Source organism: Triticum urartu, chromosome 6 (assembly GCF_003073215.2).
Source record: "Triticum urartu cultivar G1812 chromosome 6, Tu2.1, whole genome shotgun sequence".
NCBI classification, from domain to species: domain Eukaryota; kingdom Viridiplantae; phylum Streptophyta; class Magnoliopsida; order Poales; family Poaceae; genus Triticum; species Triticum urartu.
This window is the reverse complement of record NC_053027.1, coordinates 342,516,379-342,535,833: the sequence shown is the minus strand read 5'-3', so window position 1 is coordinate 342,535,833 and position 19,455 is coordinate 342,516,379.

Sequence of the window (19,455 nt, the reverse complement as noted above, 5' to 3'; positions counted from 1 at the left end):
AACAAAAGCTCGGAGCATATCTTCCAGAATTTGATTGACTCGCTCTACTTGACCACTTGATTGAGGATGGAAGGCGGTACTAAAAGAGAGACGAGTTCCCATAGTATTTTGGAAGCTTTCCCAAAATCGAGAGCTGAAGAGACTCCCACGGTCTGAGTTAATTTCCAATGGAACACCATGAAGAGATACTATTCGGGAGATGTATAGATCAGCTAGCTGGCTAGCAGTGATACTCTCACGAACAGGTAGAAAGTGGGCTACTTTGGAAAGTCGGTCGATCACAACGAAGATGGCATTATTCCCTCTCTTGGTCCTGGGAAACCCAGTGATGAAATCCATACTAATTTTATCCCATTTCCATTCAGGAATAGCCAAAGGTTGAAGGGTGCCAGCAGGCCGTTGATGCTCTGCTTTAACACGACGACAGACGTCGCAGCTAGCAATGCGTTGAGCGATTTCTCTCTTCATCCTAGTCCACCAAAACCTCTGGCGTAGGTCTTGATACATTTTAGTACTACCGGGATGAATGGTGAGAGGGGATTCATGAGCTTCCTTAAGGATCAACTGGCGTAGATGTTGTTTCTTGGGAACCACCAAACGGTTCTCGAAAAAGACAGCACCTCGCTCATCCATGGAGAAACATTTAGCAACTCCGCTAGCGATGTTTTCCTTAATCCGGGATATGCCCTTATCACGCTTCTGGGCAGCTATGATTTGATCCATAAGGGTAGGTTTCGCCACCAGGGTGGATAGGAATCCTCGAGGAACAATGTGAAGATTAAGCTTACGAAATTCCTCATGGAGAAGTGGTTGACTTTGTTGTAACATCAGGTTGTTACAATAGGACTTACGGCTTAGCGCATCAGCCATGACATTGGCTTTGCCTGGGGTGTAAGTTATTCCTAAGTCGTAATCCGAGATCAACTCGACCCAACGTCTTTGCCTGAGATTCAAATCTGGTTGGGTGAAGATATATTTCAAACTTTGGTGATCGGTGAAGATCTCGCAACGATTACCGAGAAGGTAATGTCGCCAGGTTTTAAGTGCATGGACTACAGCTGCAAGCTCTAGATCATGTGTGGGATAATTTTCCTCATGTGGGTGTAATTGCCGTGAAGCATAGGCAATTACCTGACGATCTTGCACGAGTATGCAACCTAGTCCTTGTCGCGAGGTGTCGCAATAGATAATAAAGTCCTTGGAGAAATCTGGTGGTACCAGTACGGGAGCAGATGTCAGGTGTCTTTTCAGTTCCTGAAAACTGAACTCGCACTGTGGAGTCCACTCGAACTTTTTATCCTTCTTGAGGAGTTCAGTTAGAGGTTTAGCAACCTTGGAGAAATTTTCGACGAAGCGGTGGCAATAGCTCGCTAAGCCAAGGAAGCTCCGAACTTGCTTAACCGTCTCAGGTGGAGTCCAATCAAGGAAGTCTTGAACTCGCTCGGGATTGACAGCAATACCCTTACCAGAAATTACATGGCCTAGATAGGTCACTTCTGGCAACCAAAATTCACACTTGGAGAATTTGGCATAAAGGCGATGCTCTCGAAGTTTCATCAATACCAGCCTTAGATGTTCGGCATGTTCTTCTTCATTCTTGGAGTAGATGAGTATGTCATCGAGGTATACTACGACAAATTTGTCCAAGTACTCCATGAAAACCGAGTTCATTAACCGGGAAAAGGTGGCTGGGGCATTGGTTAAACCGAAGGACATCACGGTGTACTCGTATTGGCCATAACTAGTAACAAAGGCCGTTTTGGGAATGTCCCCGTTTCTGATTTTGATTTGATGGTAGCCCAACCTCAAATCCATCTTGGAAAAGATTGAGGATCTAGCGAGCTGATCATACAGATCGTTGATCCTGGGAAGAGGATATTTGTTCTTGATGGTGACCAAATTGACAGGTCGGTAATCCACAACCATTCGATCCGTTCCATCCTTCATGTTGACGAAGAGGACGGGGCAAGCCCAAGGAGAGTAACTAGGACGGATGAAACCCTTTTTCAAGGACTCATCGAGTTGGTTCTTAAGCTCGGCTAGTTCTAAGGGTGCCATCTTGTAGGGTCTTCTAGAGATTGGAACGGTTCCTGGGACAAGGTCTATCACGAACTCAACATCCCTGTCAGGTGGAACACCTGGCAGTTCTTCTGGAAAAACATCTAGAAAGTCTCGGACTACCGGAACATCCTCAAGGTCTGGAAGAGGGTTAGCATTTAGAGAGTAAAGCTGGCGCTTGGCCACTCGAGTTAAGACATTGACTGTCTTGCCCGATGGGTGAGTAAGTTGAACGGTTCTAGTGGCACAATCGATCTTAGCATAATGAGCTGACATCCAGTCCATACCCAAGACGATATTTATGTCGGAGGACTTGAGAGCTATTAAGGATGCAAGGAAGACAAGTCTGTCGACAAGAATTTCGTTCCCATGGCTTACTCTAGAAGTTTGCCATTTGGAACCCGGGGTTTGAATTACCATGGAAGTGGGCATGTCACAGAATGTCGTGTTATGCAATCGAGCATAGCTCTCGGATATGAATGAATGAGATGCTCCAGTATCGAAAAGAACGGATGCCGGATGGCAGTTAACAAGGAGCGTACCAAGGACGACGTTGGGATCCTCATGAGCCTCCTCGGCTGAAACATAGTTGACATGGCCACGTGCAGTGGTGGCCGGCTTGGCGTAAAATGTTTTCCCCGCTGGCTTACCACGGCCAACGGACTTCCCAGTTTGATTGGAGTTGTTGTTCTGGGGACACTCTCGGCTATAGTGACCCGGCTCTCCACACTTAAAGCATGTCACCACATTGGGGCGTGGAGCAGCATTAGCAGCGGGGCCACCATAGGGCTTGGGCGGTGCAAATTGCTGGTTGGGACGAGGCGCCTCAAAGGATGGCCTCGGGATGAACCTGGGTGGCAGTGCCGTGCTTGGGATCCACACCCGGCGCTTCTGAGCTCCCGAGCCGGATGAAGAGCCAAAATCACGGGAGTGCTTGCGTGAAGCGTCATAATCAGTCTGGCCTGTCTCAGCACTGATGGCTTTATTGACCAGCTTTTGAAAAGATGTGCACTCGTGCAGACGGAGATCGCGGCGAAGCTCAGGGCTAAGTCCCTTGCGGAACCTTGCCATCTTCTTAGCGTCAGTAGAAACCTCTTCAGGGGCATAGCGTGCCAGATTCCCAAATTCACGACTATATGCATCCACAGTCAGTCTTCCTTGGGTGAAGTTGCAGAACTCCTCCCTCTTGCGATCCATGAGACCTTCCGGAATGTGATGCTCACGGAAAGCCTCACTGAATTCAGCCCAAGAAGTTATTTGGCCGACCGGGCGCATAGCTTCGAAGTTTTCCCACCAAAGGCTAGCAGGGCCTTCGAGGTGATAGGCAGCATAGGTAACCTTGTCGGCTTCGGCTACGTTGGCAGAACGTAGCTTGTGGGTGACGCTGCGAAGCCAGTCATCCGTGTCGAGGGGCTCGACGGAGTGATTAAACTTTGGCGGGTATAGCTTGATAAAGTCATTGATTGACACCAAGTCATTTTGCGGGTGGGATGCAGTGTTCTGCTCAATCCGCTCTAGCAGGCGGTTAGTCTCACGCTTTTTTCTTTCCGCCTCTAGCATCACTTCGGCCAGAGAAGGCGGGTGAGGCAGATTCTCACCTCTAGCTGCACTGGCTTCCCCCTGCTCCGGGGCAGCAGGGTTGCTGCGGGTGTTGACCATCCTAAGAGGAAACAAGACAACGGTTTAGACAAGGATGGCTCAAACTTAGCAAGGAAGTGCAGAATGTAATGGATAACACAGAATGCCGAGATGTTCATCCGTATGTCATGGTAATATAAAACTGCCGTATATATACCAACGGTCATACACATCATACATAGTTCAGTACAAGCCCAGGCTACAGTACAACTATGATGAAAGATATTACATCTCATCAGAGGCATTCCAAGCTCCTATACATTATTTGTCTACACCTCCGGAATTGATTACACACAAAGTCATATTCCACAAGTCACACAGGACAGTGGAGATACAACTACTACAATACTAGTGGTACTACTACTAACTCAGACAGCTCCGTAGTAGTTCTCATAGAAGTCGCCTCCGTAGCCTGGAAGTTCAACATGACCATCCGGGAACAGACAGTCCTGAGGAGCCTGTGGACCAAAGGGGCTAGGATGAGGTCTTGGACCAACAAACGGTGGCCTGCGGGGACCACAGGGTGGGGTGATGCCTCCCACATCACGCCAATCCACCATGTCTGGCAGAGCTGATCTCACAGGATACAGATCCCTTGTATCCATACATCCAGCTTGCATCGCAGGTGCAAACCGAGTCAATGTGGCCCAATGATCAGCACGGGTATTAAAAAGCTCCAACCTCAAGGCCCGATTCTCTTGGTCCTTATCTTCGAGCATCTCGGCAGTGGTACGAGTTAATGAGTCCTCCTGAGTGGAGTCAGCATAGATAGCCTGAAGATACCCTTGCGCTCCCGGAAGTGAAGCTGGCATGTAACGGAAGTCGGTGTTCCGAAGCAAGCCAGTCCGGACTCGCAAGATGGTCATCATGGAATAGGCAGCATCCTGCACAGCCATCTCAAAAGTAACCCCGAGTCCATAGGAACAGTGAAGGGGCTCGGTAGATCCAGGATAAGAAGGAAATATCCTGACGGTGCAGAGATATTGGCTTTGATTAAAGTCGCGGAACTGCTCTTCGACGGTGTATTTGGGATACCAACGGTAGCCCGTCTCGATCATTACCCGGACTAACATAGCAGTATGACCGGGCACGTCGAGGCACCGGGTCAGGCGAACCACTTGATTTTGAACATGGTTGGCCATCTGAAAGCACAACCACAATGCAAAGGCATCAGAATTTCTAGGGAAAATTGGACAGCATAATAGCTGTAAATGCTCAGAAAAAGATTTGAGTCATCCACAACAGTTCGCAATACCACTCAACAACATCATATCAAGATTCTGATCCAATTAGCAACATACTAAAGTAGTAGAACTGAACTGGGGCTTGTAACAACAATCCTATAAGCTACTACGGATTAGTAACACGTGAACCTGATAGAAGAAGAGAGCCTAGTCCTTAACCCACGTTGAATGAGAAGAGAATGACTCAGATCAGAGGCATAGGTAAAGGAGTAAAAGAACCTTACGTTCCCTCCCACAATCAATTCCCCTACATATAACTAGAGCATTTCTAGACTCGACATCGACCAGTTTGGCTCAACGAACCTACAGGCAGTCCGGCTCTGATACCAACGCTGTCAGGACCCCGATTCCAAGTCACATCGATCTAGCCGGTAACACCTCATATCACTTTGCGGCCTCACGCACGGTATCCCACGGGTGACGCCTTACCATGGCCCGGGACCGTTTGTGCCTTTTGGCTCACGTATATGACAGTGTCGCTAGCATCCATATGAAAGAGAACCTGGGCTGACATGGCTAGTCGTGAACCCAAAGCGGCACAGACCTATGGAGACAGGCATACATGAATCACATCGAACATGTCGGTCATCAACGAGTGATTCCGGGCTGTAGCACTGGGCTAACAGGACTCCGGGGAACCCCGGGCTGTAGCAGGCTAGGCAGGACTCCGGAAGTCACCGTGTGACATTTCCCCGAAGGGACAGACATAGGGACGAAGTGAAACACATGCCGGCCAGTCAAGTGTCCTGAGCAGTAGTGCTGGGCTAGCAGGACTCCGGTGAACCGGGCTGTAGCGGACTACTATGGCTTGGGACACTCATGATTTACATGAAATGTTGGTCATACCTCAAACGAGTTGACGTTCGGGCTGTAGCCTCTAGGGCCCTACAGTCGATTCTGTCAGGGAGAAACGGGATCGCTAGCAGGCTAGGCTCAGGTTACTCCGGACAGTTAAAACAGTGTGAATCTTTTGCGCGAGAAGGACTGGGGACTGAGGTGGTCACGTATAGAGACCGCGTGCTTCTGGCCAGGTTCAGTTGGGGGTTTCCTGGAGCGTGAAGTGGCTGGTGGGCTAGGCAGGATTCGGTGGCGCGGGGCTGTAGCGACTATATGGCGCTCGAGGAACATTTTAGACACTACTTGGACTTCTCCCTAAGAAGGAATGGCTGTCAAGTGTAAAGATCTGCTTCGGTATTGTCGGATCGGCCGCGCTAACAGTAGGAACCGAGCATTGCGTCAGTCACAACACACCAGGATATTGCGCCGTGATCTTACTGAGTACTGATGGCAATCTGTATCTGGTCATCGGTGGGAGTCGTAGAACTGATCTACTACCTCAAGTATGTATTTAAAGGCTCACAGAGGCCTACATCACAGACAGCGTGTTCGATTATGAGTATAGGGGCCGGGGTAGAGCGTGACCGACACTCTCATCGTCATACAAAATAGATCAATGCACATGCGGAAGCAACTAGTCTGGTACAGACCTAGACAAGGGACAGTAGGCATGTCTGAAACGGTTTGTCTATCCAGTAGTAGTAAGGACCTACATGGAGGGGGTACCCGGATGGCTAGTGTCACGATGTGCTGAGTAGGGAAGGTCTACTCATTTAGAGCCTGATGCGGGACGGGAGAAGTGTTGTCGGGTGATACATTACATAATAGACGAAACATTTGAGTACAAAGGTATAGTGTACAAGTTTACATACAGACTACTTATTATGCATGGTTCATCATGTACTGGTCGTTGAAGTTGTTGCGGTGTGGTTGTGAGCGGAGAGTATAGCCGGCTTTGGCTTCTTGGCTAAGCTATCTACGGAACTATCACTCACGGTAATAGGGACAGTTATTCTGTGAGCACTTACGGATCCACTATCTCGCCCGGATGCTGAGCCAGCAGCACAAGAAAATAGCGCGCAAGCGGGCGGCGGGTCCTCCTGTGTGCGGTACGAAAGGAGCATGCTCTGCGAGGGGGCTTGGGCATCGCACTGTTGTGTTAGAGGTGCTGTATTAGTAGTAGTGCGCTTAGCTGTGTGAGTGAGCTCGGTATGTATTTGTCTACACCAGGTAGGCTGTTAACGCGGACGCGGCGAGCGAGTATAGACTCTTAAATATCTCTGGAGGGTGGTATTCGTATGTACAAGGCATATTGTTTCCTGACTTAGTTGTTGCTTGTCTTGCATCACGACTGGTGTGGCTCTCTGTTGTCTATGGCTTTAAGTGATAAATCGGAGCGGGGTATAAGTCGAGATGATTGACTAAACCTTCGTATCATCGTCTTGACGGATAGCTAATTTAGGTTTATCATCTTGTGTCAGGTTTCAATTTGAACGATGCAGGTTGGTACTGGCAATTTGGGGCTGGTGATGGTTCTTTTTTACGGACCGAAACGATTGTGACAGGGTTTCCGCTAATATAAAGGAGTAAATGGGATGGAATGTTAGGTGGAATTAGATTTAGGTTGTCGGGTAAAAAATAGTAATGATGGAGCTGTATGAGTTCGTCACAATTGAGGCGTGCACGGTTGGTATCTACCGGGCTAGTGAGAGAAGAATTTAGCCAGATACCTCTTGAGGGAGTCAAGGCGGATAGTCATTCGTTCCGATGGCTTAACTGATTAGAACGTACGGTAATCGTACTGAATCTACCAGAATACTATTCTCATTAGTGTGGGAGACTTTAGCAGAGCTGAGAGGGTTGTCATTAGAGTCAAGCGGTGCTAAGATGATGACGATTTTCGGGTACATATTTAAGACTGTGGCAAGTATGTTGGTAGGTAAGCCTTTGCATTTAATAATCTCGCTTTATTCCATGAGTTTCTGTTGTGTACTTTATGTGGAACGGCGTCTAATGAACACCACATGTACTCCTACATGGCTCCCATCGATACTTACCAAAACATGTCGCATCCTCACATTACAGGGCATACTTAGGATCTTCAACTCTAGGCCATCTGGATCTCTGCCAAGAGAGATGAGATTCTAGTAAGGATACTCTAATGAGGTATAGTCAGGACATAGCGCGCTAAGAATCCACAATAGATGAGTACATAAAACATTTCTCTACCATGCTGGCTAGGTAGCGAGCTTTCAATCTAGTGTGAGGGTTGAGGACTTTCGTACTAGGTCTTCTTATGAAGAGGGAGTAGGTACGGTTTTTTAGACTATCATTTGTGGCCTCACCATATAGCATTTTTGAATCGCTGTTGTCTTTAATTAGGTGTGGAACGCACAAGAGCAGTTAGGCTAGCTGTGAACATGGTGTATTGATGATTCCTGGATATTTTAGTTGACTATGGTTGGCTTTGCCTGATGGCGGTGGTAGGTGAGTTATGTTTTCTGCTGGTCTTTTCGATTTTTCCAGTGTTTTGGACTCATCTCCAGTTTCGGGAGGTTATCTCGATATATTGCGAAGGCTGATGAGAACTTACTCATGATTGATCACATCGTATCGTATAAATAATATTCACTACACTGATGTTATGAATGGACACAGAATAAAAGGTGTCATTACGGCCGACGGGACATGGCTAATTATTGAAACTGTGGTTTGCTAAATGAAAGTTTATATTAAGTAGGAATATGGATTATGGGAGGTGCAATCAAAGATTCAAATTGAAGCTATTCACATGGCTTATATGGGTAGTGTTTGTCTCTTTAATTATGCTAAACAGGCAGCGTTTAACGGTTTGTGTTTTGTCATGGTCATTGAAGCATTACAGGTATTGAGTTTTATGTTTCTGGGAATTTTTCTGATACTAAATTTTTAATAGATATCGGTAATTCTCATTGTGGCAGCGATGTTTTGGTTGATATAGTCTTATTTATAATTTTTTGGGAAGTTTGTAATTTGTATTCTTTCATCTTTTGTGAACTTTTGGGTGATAAGAATAATCCAGATTCATTACTGCGTAGCATATGCGGTCAGGTGGACGTCGCAGGTCAAGGGCCAGCCAGGTCAACCTATGGTGGGGCCCCTTCTGTCAGGTCATTTCTATTTAGGTAATAATTATTTAGAAAACGTATTTAAGGATTTTAGCATTAACTATATGTGGTTCGTCAGTGGGGCTGGGCCCACAATTCGTGAGTGACTGCGCTGTGATATTTAAAATTAATTGAAGACTATTGCTTCAATTTTAAGCTTAGGGTCGAGATGGCCCCACTGTCATAGAGAGGGACCGAGTGGGGGTATTACTGGGGAGAACGGGCCATGCGGGGTGAAACTTGGCGCTCCACGGCGGGCGGGGATATCGACGCTTCAGGCGGGAGTTTCGATCCGGCCGGGCCATTTTGGGTATCCGGTATTTGGTCTCCATGTGACTAAATCGATTGGGGAGATCGTGTTTTATTTTATGTAGATCTTGTGGGCTTTGCTAGTACATATTAGTGGGCAGAAGTGGCACTGGAGGACTGGGGGTGGACAGCGATGGAGGATTGCTTCCGGATTAATCTGAGCTCGTGGCGGCGGCCGGAGTCCATCGTTGTGCGAGTCCGAATTTTCAGAGAGGTACGTGTTGCAATGCGGTCAGCGTGAACGAAATGGTGGTAATTGGTTACGGGTCATGGTGCTCAGCGCTGAACAATCTGAGCGGCGCTTGACGTGGGTGCGGTGTCTTGCTGGGTCACGTGCTAGATGAGGCGGAAAATGCGGCGGCTGGCAGCGAGTGAGCGCCGTCAGGTTTCGTTCGATGGGGGCTGCTTGGAGTCGGCTCGAGGCGTAATCCGCGCTATTGGGAGCTAGGGGGAATTAGTGAAGGAGGGCTCTACAGGAGAGTTGTTAGAGTGGCGTCAGCGGTGGTAAGGGCTTCTTTAGGCGGTAGGATACTTGACTGCTGAGCGGCTCAAGAATTGAGATCCGTGGGGTTTGAGGTAGATGCTTCGGTGCCCGAGGTTGAAGAGAGGGCGAAGGCGGCGAGGCAAGTTGGGCCAGCGGATCGATGTGTTGGCTCGGTGGGGTGAGGGAATGAGGTGAAGCTGCGTGCGGAGCTAATGGGGATATGTCGGTACGGAAGAGTGGATGACGGAGGGTGTCGTGTGGTAGCATGACTCAGTCGGCGCTGTGCGCGGCGGGAGCGTCACCGTTGGCCAGTCGCGACGGCTCCGGGTCTCGGTGTGTCTCCCGCGGCTCGTTATGGGGTAGTGAGGGACTTCTGAGGTTTAGCTTTGACGGGGATGTAGTAGTATGAGGCGAGGGCATGGTAGAACGGAGGAGGGAGAGTATGAGGACGCTTAGCTCGCGGGAGGAGTACGTGGGTCTGCGCGTGGCACTGTAGTGGCGTGATCGCCGTTTGGCGCGTTCGGCCGAGATGAGGTTCGAACGGGAGCGCGCTAGTGCGGTCGTCATGCGTCCCTGGGTCGTAGGTCTCTATTGGGCTCGTTTGGTGGCGGCCGACTGGCTATTTCGATCTTCCGATGAGTCAACATGGCTCGACGCCGGTGCACGGACACGGTCCGTGATCCGTGTCCGAGTCCTGCGATCGGCGCGAGGATGCGACAGTTGCGACTGTTCTTGCGTCAGAGCTATGCATGTCGAGGTATTGATACGTAGGCGGGTCGAGCAGGTGGCAGTTGTCAGTTACGGTATATGTCAATTGGGGGGTCCTCGTTCCTTGTGTTTTATTAGTTTTGTTCTTCACGTGATTCTAACTTGCATAGTTCAGCTTTAAATAAATATGCTAATAACTATGTCGAAAATATCAGCGATAATGATAAAGTAGTGGCTCTGTCTTAGAGTAATTTCGGAAAGGAACATTAATTCCAAATTATTTGAGATTTAGATTATTTTGGTTGTTTTATAGCAGGTACTTAAATGCCAAGCTTCAATTGGCTTAGGATTTAATACAATGACGACTTATGTGGTACCGAGGAAAATTGGTGCAACTAAAGGTTTTGCAGAGGTCTACTTAACTGCTACAGACAAGTAGGGTGAACTTTTTAGGAAGGGCCATTTCAGGTATCATCTGAAAATATGTGTTTTGGAGTTAGACAGCTAGTTCGTCAAAGGGGGGGCTAGTTCATTGGTGGGTATTTTCACTTTGCACAAGGCCTCATTAGAGGAATGTCTCATTTACAATCGAGGGCATTATCATAAGCTTTTGTTCGAAGGCGCTTTACGCTACGGGTGTGCAGCTAAGCTGTCGAGCATAGGGGATATCCGCGGAGGTGAACCCCATGATCGGCGCCCATTCGGATTCGACGAGCACTAATGTGAGCGGCTCGGAGTCCATGGCTGGGGATAAATCCAGTGGTTCGACGACGCGGCTCTCGAATGGGGTGAAGTCAGTATCTGGCTCTATCACCGCTGAGAGTGCGGCCTCCATGGCGGGGTCTATCCCTCCGCTATCGGACGGCGCGATTTTCTCCGGATTAACGGCCAGAGTAGCTGCAGATGCAATCTCCCGAACACTGTCCGACAGCAGAGTTACGTCTTGCTCGTCGCGACTGTGCGGCGCGTCCGACATGGGCTCGAATCCATCGAAGATCAAGTCTCCGCGGATGTCGGCCGTGTAGTTCAAGTTTCCAAATCTGACCTGACGGCCAGGGGCGTAGCTTTCGATCTGCTCCAGATGGCCAAGCGAATTGGCCTGCAGTGCGAAGCCGCCAAATACGAAGATCTGTCCGGGGAGGAAAGCCTCACCTTGGACCGCATCGCTAGCGATGATCGAAGGAGCCATCAAGTCTTATGGTGAAGACACAGTGGAACTCTCAATGAAAGCACCAATGTCGGTGTCAAAACCGGCGGATCTCGGGTAGGGGGTCCCAAACTGTGCGGCTAAGGCGGATGGTAACAGGAGGCAGGGGACACCGATGTTTACCCAGGTTCGGGCCCTCTTGATGGAGGTAATACCCTACGTCCTGCATGATTGTTCTTGATGATATGAGTATTACAAGAGTTGATCTACCACGAGATCAAAGAGGCTAAACCCTAGAAGCTGGCCTATGGTATGATTGTATGTTGTCCTATGGACTAAAACCCTCCGGTTTATATAGACACCGGAGGGGGCTAGGGTTACACAAGGTCGGTTACAAAAGGAGGAGACATACTTATCCGTATTGCCTAGCTTGCCTTCCACGCCAAGTAGAGTCCCATCCGGACACGGGACGAAGTCTTCAATCTTGTATCTTCATAGTCCAACAGTCCGGCCAAAGGATATAGTCCGGCTGTCCGGAGACCACGCAATCCAGGACTCCATCACCAACAATAGCAAACATCCTACCACGATGGTGCGGTCAGGATGGTCCTCTTCGGAAAAAATGGTGGGCGTGCGTGACCATTTGAGCTACTCCCAAGACTTCCTATCTAGGGTAGTCGATGTCGATGCAATCTTCCTCTCAAGGGAATTTACTTCCCTCCTCCATCCGAGCACACTTGTCCACCAAGGTGTTAATCTCCTTCACAATCTTGGGCAACCACAAATTCATCTTGGAACGTATCCTGCGGTTGCACACATTGGACTAGAAGGCAGCTATTACAGCCGCCGGGTGGATATTTGACATATTTATGTGGACTTTGCTGAATTTGTGGAAATACTTGCGGAGAGTCTCTCCCTCTTTCTGTTGGAGAAGCTATAAGTCACTAGGCTGCCCTGGCTCTTGATGGCCGCCCGTGAAGGTGGCAATGAACTCATGGCATAGGTTAGCCCATGACGAAATGGAATTCTCTGGCAGGCGCATCAGCCAACACCTCAGATTGGAGTTGAGTGCCAAAGGGAAGTAGTTCGCAAACATCTTATCATCTCTTCCTCTGGCAGCTTGAACAACGATGGTGTAGATTCTCAAGAACACTGCCGAGTTCAGCCTTTCGTCATACTTCTCGGGTATCTCTGGCATGAACGTGCGAGCGTATGGCCAACGGACTTGTCGTAGCTCACGAGTAAAGGCAGGGCACCCAACCTCGAAAGGCAGGCATCCGCTGTCCTCGAGCGCGGGATTGTTGACATCAGCACCATCGCACCCATTGGTCCGACGGTAGTCGTCGCGTCGTCGCTTGACGACGACGTGCATGCCTCCGCTCCACCTATCTTTTGGGGCTCACCGTTGGCCTAGACATGCTCGAGGGTTCGATGAGGCCATCGAGACATTGTCAGGTTCTTGATTATGCACCGCCCGCGCTGGTTCCCGTGGTGGGGACTGCATCGTGGGGGTGGCCCCTCCCATACGACCAGCAGCGTGCGCCGTTGTCGTCGTTGGGGGAGGCCGGGGCGGGCCAGCTCGTTGTTGGCCTCCAGCCTCGGCGAAGCCAATCAGACTCTGAATGGTGGCTCTCCATTCGTACATCTGACCAGCCGCCGGTGGGAACATCGAGAGTAGCTGGGCCCACATGATGGCCTCCTTAGCGGTGTTTGGCATTGGCGATGATGACGTAGATCGTACCGTCGCCCGGCTCCTGACGGTGCCATCGGTGATTGCGGCGTGCCCTCACTGCTGCGAGCCGGCCACTTGGATGGCATGGTGGCATGCCGAAGGCGGTTGAGGACCAGTGGCTCCATTGGGAATAGTGGCTGGGTCAACCCGCTATGGGGGAGGCGTGCACGCTGCGGTCGCGCCTGTGGCAGGGGCGGCCTGAGGGCGGTGATTCACCCTAGACCGGGCGCGACCATTGTGGTTGTGCCCTTCGACGAGGGGAAGAGGAATAGATGGTATAACCCCTTTGTTCGTACCTCGTGGAGCATGACCACTCGGGTGTTGCTGATGCTGCTCTCCTTCGGTGCCTCCTGCTTCGGCTGCGGTCGCGGGGGAGGTGGTGACGACGACGCCTGCACTGACCGCGTCCTCCGCAGTACCAACATCCTCGTGTGCCCCCACATCCCCCGCGACGTTGGTGGCTGCGGGCGGGGGAGCCTTCGAGGTGGATGGGTGAGCTGAAGCACCGAGTTTCTTCTTGGGCGCCATAGTTGATAGAGCCGTCGATGATGAAAATGGCGATTTAGATGATGCGTTGCTCACGCTTTAATGTTCGCGCAAGTGACCCCCCTACCTGGCGTGCCAAAGATTTCAAGGGAAACCACGGCCACCTATGGGACCAAGGGCACCTTTCTGGTTTGGCGAGGGAACGGCACGTTGCACAAAGAGCAGAGGAGCGTGGAACAGCATGGCAGAGATCACACGAGTAGTCTATACCCAGGTTCGGGCGGTCATGAGGCATAAAATCCTACTCCTGCTTTGGTGGATTGATGGTGGAAAAATGGTGGTGAGCGCAACATGCTTGCCCGGCAGGGTGGCCTCATGGCGAAAGAGGTTTACAGGCATATGAGTGTGCATAGGGATGGATTAGCCAACCCTTCCTATGGTTGCCTTGGGCCTCCTTTTATAGACAAAGGGGTCACCATAGTGGTAAATCAGTCATTATGCAGTGATTAGAGAGCAAACAGTGCTATCATACCTAACCATGTAGGCTGAGAGGGTGCATTAAATGCACCGCTCTACGTCACATCACAGCTTGCCCGGCAGGCTCAGTCGGGCTATTTTGCCAGCTTCACATCTTCTCGCTCGACACGTCACAGGACGGGTGTCGCTTGGAGGCATTTCCTATAGGATGTGGCTGCCATGTGGCGAATAGTAGCCACTTACTCACTTTGGAGCTTGACACCGCACCAATCGGCGACATGTGTCGTGATGACGTGGTGTGGTGAGGTGGTTCTGCCTCTGTGAGCCCCGGCAGGCCTGCCAGGACGTCCCGAAGGTTTGCTTCTGGGGGTAACCCCATCCTCTCCAGGCTCGCCTTCTTGGGAAGGGAGGTTTTTCCCTTTGCAATATCTAGCTTCTCTGACTAGTCTTGGTCCTCTTGCGTTGCACGCTTATTCTTTGAAAAACTGATCCCTTGTGCTCCAATCTGACCTTGGTGCTGTAATCTTGTTATCGTGCCTATGCATAGTCTGGGCAACGGACCTAAGGTTTTTTGGACCGACAAAAATAAATCAATATCTACTTTGTATCGTGGACAAAGATACAATATCAATTCAACATTATAAAGAATGGACACTCACATATCGCATTTTTTTCAAATAGTCCTTTTCAATTGTGCATGCCAAAGTTTGAGTGATGTTTCTTCAAACTACCACTGTAGTTATCATGTAGATGCACCATTGTTAGTTTTGCATTCAAATCCATTACTATTAGATGATTTAAGGTTCTATTATGAAGTAATATATGTATATTCACATATGAATTCAACGGGTACACATTTTATGAAATAGAGGCCATGTAATCATATGAGGTAACACTTTTAAGTAGCGGACTACCACTGGTACGCGTCGGTTGTATACAAACGGTTTTTAACCCCTTTCCGCAACAGCATTTGGAACCGTCGCCAAGGGAGTGTGGGAGATATTGGGGTCCTTCCCGCATGACCCAGAAACCGTCGGGGATATGCCCTCCTGGCACACACGCTCGGCAAAATGAGGTCGTGTGCGACCGGCGAGTGCTCAAATACGGAAATACGTACAGTAGAGCTAAAAAATACAATTTTGTAGGCGAAATTGTTTCCGGTCACAAGTACATCCCACACAGTCAGTCCCCGCTAAACTTTTCCATTTGTATGTACAACCCATACAGTCGCTGCAAGCAAAACGTTTCCGTTCACAGGAATATCAAACATAATTTTTCCTGTTAAATCGTTTGTGATAGCGTTGCCATTGCACACGATATTAATAATTTTATCGTTTGCGTTATTGAATGCATCACACACGGTGCGTAGAAGAAACTATGTGGCAAAGGCTGTCCATAACACATAGTTTTTATGTGGTAAACATTTGCGCAAGGTTGTCTAACGCAAACAGTTTTCAAGAGAAAGTCGTGTGTGCAGTGGAGATTGATCGCACACGTAGTGGATCCTAGAAACGTTTCTGATCTCCACGTATATCGCAGACGTTTCGCTTTCGCAAACCATGTGCAGTGTAATCCCTAATTAATCTCTAATTTAAAAATCACATGTTTTGAATTTGAAAGTAGGCAATCACTTATTTCATATCCAACCATGTTTATTACAAATATAGGTTCAACCACGAATGCATAATTAGAAGCACAGGTACATACACTAAAGAACTACATAAGCACCAAGTAAAGAATGATGAACCACAGTTGTACTAAAGACTGTAAAGAGAGAGGCGAAAGGCATTCTGGTTGCTGGAGAAGGTGAAGCGGAATGCCCATATTGTGTCGTCCTCCATGCGTAATGCGCGCACGACTCTAGGCCAACCACTTGTGATGGCTGCCGTCCAACCTGCACTTTCTTCATTAGGACTTCTCGATGCTCATTGTAGTCTGGATGAAATACTTTAACCTTCATTGCATGTCCACCAATCATGTACTTTGCGAAGTAATCTTGTGTGAACTGCTTCGGGAACCACTTGGAATGAAAAAGATTCAGACATTGTTGTCTAACAACTCATTATGGGCAGTAAAAAGAGAAGGTTGCAAAGTTTGTAGTTACCATCCTACAGCTCACTGTTGTTTTGGATAGAGCATAAAAAAATAATTTGCTTGGCGCCATTCGTATCTTTTTGCTAATAATCCTTATCAGTTTCCTCACTTGATGCTTGTTCATCAATATTTCATTGCCCCATACGCAAAAAGGGTCGATGCGTGGATCCTTGCCAAGGGCATATTTACCTGCAAGCAACAAGTCAATATTAGAAGCTAACTAGTGTCCAGGCCTGGATCTATATGCACTACATTATGGAACGACGGGGGGAGTACAAACTGAGGGATGAAGCTAACCTCGGCGGAAAATGGTTGCCACTCCCATTGTTGTCCTGCATAAGTAGTGGAAACGCATGATAAGTACAACAACCTTAACATCAAACAAATATAGCAAAGGTAAACAATATCATCTCCAAATGATAGCTTGAATGTGTTGGTTTCAGCGTGCTGTTAAAGAAGATATAAAGTGGAAGGCAATGTTACCGACAGCAGGCTTAACAGCCATCAAATATTTCAATTCAAACTAGTATTGTTGAAAATGAATAGAACATAGGTAATGCTTAAACATCACACTGGATAATTGTGTAAAACTGAAATAAAGGGCATGTGTTAACTACACCAGGAATAACTGGAACCAAATATAGCTGTTCAAATTGGTATTGATGTAGTCGAGCGGCATAATACCGACTTGCACATAATGAAGAACACATTGTGAATGAATGAAATAAACAAGGCATAAATGACCAGTATAACAACCAAATATAGCCATTGAAAACTGGACGAAGTTTCACTGCAACCAAACTAACAAGCAAATATAGATAAACAAGGCATATGCTTGAAAACTGGACAAACGCTCACTTCAACCAACCTAACAAGCAGATAAAGATAAACAAGGCATCTGCTTGATAACTCGACAATGCTATAAAAAATCAACCTAACAACCAAATATAGATAAACAAGGCATCTGCTTGATAACTAGACAAATGATAAAAAAAGCAACCTAACAACCAAATACAGATAAACAAGGCATCTGCTTGATAACTGGACAAATGCTCACTACAACCAAACTAAGAACCAAATACAGATAAACAAGGCATCTGCTCGATAACTGGAAAAATGCTCACTCCAACCAACCTAACAACCAAATACAGATAAAAAAGGCATCTACTCACTATAAGAAACCAAATATAGCCATTCGTGAAACTGAAGTGGACAAATCACATAGGCCTATTGAACAATACATTTTTGCATAACTGAAATAATTAAACATGACACAGTTAAAGCACCGCACGACAAATGCTACTACAATGAAGGGTATGGGTTCGCAAGCTAGAAAAGGTAAGATTTGTTGATAGAATGTTGTCTCACATTTCATGGATGGGATCCTTCCAGTTGGAAGAGCATAGACCCATGGTGCGCCCTCTGATGTCACAGATGGGCTGTTTCACCTTGGAAGAACCTTTGTGGGTGCCCTCCTCGTGGTCATGGTCATGGTCGATGAGATATGACTTGGCAATTGAGGATCCCAAGCAGCCGCCATGGAACATGTCCTCCAGAAAGGACAAAATGGGCTCGATGGCGTATAAAGCTCGCAAATCCTTGACCGCTTGGCGGAGGAGATCAGTAGCAAGGCCATCGAAGAGAGCGACGGTGGGTGAACAAGAGTTGTTGGGGATGGACCACTTAACTTGTGACATGGCTCGCACGAAGCCATTGGTGTGACGAGCTTGATGTCGTAGCCAGCTTTCCCGAGATACTGTAATACTCTAGCCCGCTGACATGAAGCCTTCGGCATTGCAACATAGTCAACATCTTCACCGGCTTCCGTGGCAACGTGTTGCTGTGGGATAGAAAGGTCAGGGCGAATGGCGGCCACCTCGCCAATGTTCACCGGAGAGGCTATGATAAACCTCTTCTTGGCCGAATGCTCGTCGGGCTCCCCGGGATACGTGGTCGAGCTTAGGGTGCGACATTCTGGAGCAGGGGATGTGGATCTGGCGGGGAGGGACACCGCAGGCCTCATCTAAAAATACAGGGGAATGGGGCGACAGTATGGGAATCGCTGGGTAACCTGAACTTTATTATCTAAGCTAGGAGGAACGGGTAGACCGGCAGGGGTTGGCGGCGGCGCCGGCGGTGGCCTCTAGCTAGGCTTCAAGTGGGGAGGGGGGGTTGGTGTTTCAAGATACGTCGCGGCTACTGAAAAATTTAGTAATGTTGGGTGGAGATGGTGGTGGACGAGGGAGGGCGACGGTTCAAATGCCACAGCTACTGCAATTTTACCAAAGGGTCGGTGCTGGAGGAGTGTGGGCAACAGTTGAAGTACGGCGGCTACTAACATTTGGGTAAAGGAATTGATGCGGCGCGGGAATGCCCAAGATCTCTCACGGTCCAATTACAATATGCGTGTATGATAATAAGGAAAAGTGGCGCAGATTAGCCGATTTTTGCAACGCTCAAGGTGGGTAGTTTGTTTTTTATATTTCTAGCTAGTTGGTCTATCACACACGGTTCGTCCTAATTCCAAATAAACTTACCCGCCTTTAGCTTGCACAGGTGGTGGTTTTACAGCGCACTTGCATTGCATGCGGTTAAGCCAGTACCTCCACCCTTTGCCCGCGCTTGCGCGATCGTGGTGATTTCAGCGCACTTGCATCACACATGGTTGAGCCAGTACCTCCACCTTAATTTGCTCGCGCTTGCGCGGTCGTGGTGATTTCAGCAGACTTGCATCGCACACATTTGAGCCAGTACCTTCACCTTAATTTGCTCATGCGTGCGCAGGCGGGGTGATTCACATTGCACTTGTATCGCACACGGTTAAGATATTATACCCCGTGTCCGTTGAGCATCATCAGAGTCTTTGCAGCAAAAAATAACGTTAGAGAGGGTCAAAAGACAGCCACACCAGCATGTGGCCCAAATATATATGAGTGAAAAGGTTGGGAGCGTCGTTGAAGATCGATGAGAGGGGCCAGAAGTCAAGAACCACTTGGAAGTGGCCAAATATATGTACGAATATTGGGGATGTTTAAAACTGTAAATACACAATGCATAACTTTGGTGGCACCTGCCTCACAAACCTGAAAGCACCC